The following is a 3,304-nucleotide window of genomic DNA, read 5'->3' on the forward strand; positions in this document are numbered from 1 at the left end:
ACTAAAATATTGCATACATTCAGTAGAGTAAAAAGTTGGATGAGAGGCAGAAACACAGCAGTCCCCACACCAGAGGCCTCTCTCTTTTGCTGCTGCACTGGAGCTTTTAAGCACTTCCTTCTCCAGGTAACGAGGTTCAGACGAGGTGCTAGGATGGATACTTAAACATTTGATGTGTTGGTTATAATAAATCCTATGGATTCGATGATTTTAAAAGGTGTCTTTCGTGTTCTATTTGGGTCAGTGGTGGAATTTTGTTAGCCCCATAGGGCCATTTTAAGGGTGGGGCGTAACACTTTGCAGACCCATATTAATACTCCTGGTCATACAGTTGGAGATTTCCTGCGGTTTACGATTATTTCAACAAGCAAATTATCTTTTAGTGTTTAAATAGAACTCTTTATTTTCTCTCTCCACTCCTTTTTTTACTTGTTTGCTCAGAGTGTTTTGTTACAGCTCTTCTGTCAAGCATGTTGGCATTTTGTTACGCCTTTCTTCTCAGCCACATTGGTCTCCCTTAAAATGTCATAAAATGTCGCAAATATGTGGAGGTAGCTGCACAGTAGCTACAATAAGTGATATGTCAGACAATCAGGCACACAGCAGAAAAAAAACAAAGTGGAAGATCATTTTTTATTCATCTCTGAATTGGAAGCAGAGTTAAGTATACAATGTACATATTTTCAACCTAACATTTTTAAATAAAACAAAAGAAAGCAAAAAACATATGCAACTTCTAAAATGTTGAGAAAATGAAAGCCCTACATGAGCAAAACAAAGAATAAAGAGTCACTGACTGTTCTAGGGTTCTCTAAAAATCTGCTGGATGTTTAGGTTCAACAACAATGTAACAAACTCCATATTGACATCAGAAAGTCTTTCATCATAGCCTCAAACTCATCTGTTCAGAGTGCACCTTCACCCATAAAATATAAAATAACGGGACAAAAAGTGTTTATGCTTATCTTTAAATGTAAACATTAATCAGTTGAACACATTTGAAAGAAGTTTATGTACATTTTGACTCGTAGGAATTACTGTTGTTGCAGTCGCTAAATAAAAAAAGAAATCATAACAATGTTATTCCCTGTTTCGCTGGAATTTATCAACACCTGCCAACATCTCAACTTTTCAATACAAATAAATGAATTAACAAAAACTCAGCATAAAGTGCACCATTTACTGTCTTTGCAAAATGTACTCCAAAATAGTACATTCAGTACACAAAAGTTGCAACAATTCTGGACAAAATGAAATGTACTATTATTCAGTTTTTGTACTTATTTTAGTTTTAAAAAAGAATAGTTGCCAGGCGTGAGTAGAATATACCAGCGTTTCATAATAGCAATTCTTCTTTTGGGCTTGTGACAACCCTGTGGTTGTCCATTGTATGGTGCTGTGTTTGAGTTTTTTCTTGCAGAGAACCTGGAGACGATGTCGGGTCCTGTAATCAGGAGAGATGAGGCCCCCCTGTGGCTCCAGCCTGGTAAAGAGCGCTGCAGATCAGTCCCCTGCTCTCTCGCTGCCCCGTGCACCACACCAGCCCTCCTCAGTTTCCATTTTGTTATTTGTGACCTTAACTTTTGTTGCAAGAAGGAGCCAGCTTGTAACTAATGGGGGGCTCGTCCGATCCACATTATAATTATTCCTGTGTCTTTGGGTTTTTAATCAGAATCATAATCTTGCTCTTCCACTGTACTTATGTCCAAAAATCTAGCCATGTGTTGAAGTCGGATGGAGCCTCGATGGATCCACTCCCTTACTTGAGTATCCTGACAGTGACAAAGAAAAATACATTATTCCACAGAAATAAAAAAAAATACGTGTCGATTAATAACAATAGTTAAAAAAACGCAGCTTTGTGAATGGTGCTGACCTGAAATAGGACCTGCATCACGCTGCAGTCGACCGCCTGCACCTCACTCCTCTGATAGACTCCATTTAACTGCACATTGAGCATCTGTCCAGCCTTGTACTGCGTTAAATGTGGGTACGGCCAGTCCCTCAGGTACCGCGCCATGAAGGCCTTGTGAGTGTCGTCGGGAATGTCCTCTAAAATATCATCCACTGTAAGGAAAACGATGAATCACTCTTATTAAGGAAGCGTATGGTTTAGTTAGTGCTAGTTATAACTGCATCTCAATAGGTGCCAATATTCTTTATGCAGCCATGCTTCAAATGCATGCAACTGTGGCCATGTCACTTTTAATGAATATGCTCACCGTGATGTTTTTGCACAATACTTTTGTTGCATTCTAAATTAATTATCGGGACGAGCATGTGAACTTGTGTAGTGTTGTGAAGGAACCATGTGTACTTGATATGGACATCAGTATGGTCAAATTATGTTATGCTTTGTATACAAAATAAAGCAAACAATATATATATTTTTATATTTAGAACTGTTCCCAAAAACAGAATACCCCTAGTTAGTTGGTATTTCATCCAAAAAAGATTGTCAGTATGCATAATAAACAAGGTACTCTTTTGATAGTGCTTAATAGATGCTATTCTCCCACGACACATTGCCCCAAATAAAAGAAAAATCGAATAAAAGAGTGTGAAAACAGCAAGACTTACATGGTCTGCACACCAGGTGAAATGAAGGTAAACCAAGATAGAGCGGCGTGTGATCATCTATGAAAACCAAGAACCTGGAAAAGAAAAAATAGGTTTAACATCAAACATATACTAAAGCATTTAGATTTTCTGTGAGGAGTAGGCGTGTCATGTCACTACTTTTGTTGGACGATAGATTGTTCAAGAATTAAACAATATTAGATTTCATTTAAACAACTACTTACTTTGGCAGAGCAATAAATGTCTAATTCTTATGAATATCCAGATATCAGAATTGGAAGTTGAGAAAAAAATGATAAAATATAATACGAGGTGCAGTGTGAGAAAAAGTTTTTAGAGAGTACTTGTCCATGGACAAGTGAGTTTGGCAATTTACTTGTCCGAATACATTTTTCACTTGTCCAGAATGGAAAGATTGGGGCCACTGGAATCTTCTTCTTCGCCAACGTATTTTCCCACGTTTTTTACGACACCGCTAACGTAAGTGAGCGGTAAGATTTTACTGCATCACATACGTAGGGTTGGGTATAGTTTGGATTTTAACGATTCCGGTTCTGCTTTTCGATTCCGGTTATTTTCGGTTCTCGATTCCGGTTCTTTGAGAGGGTAAAAATAAGTCCCATGACAAACTGGGAGAAAAACATATTTATGAAAACATTAAGTCAAATCTGTATTCCTATTTAGAAATCACTTCATACTGTTTAATTTCTTACGGTTATTGAAT

The sequence above is a fragment of the Trematomus bernacchii genome, unplaced genomic scaffold, assembly GCF_902827165.1.
Source record: "Trematomus bernacchii unplaced genomic scaffold, fTreBer1.1, whole genome shotgun sequence".
Lineage (NCBI taxonomy): Eukaryota > Metazoa > Chordata > Actinopteri > Perciformes > Nototheniidae > Trematomus > Trematomus bernacchii.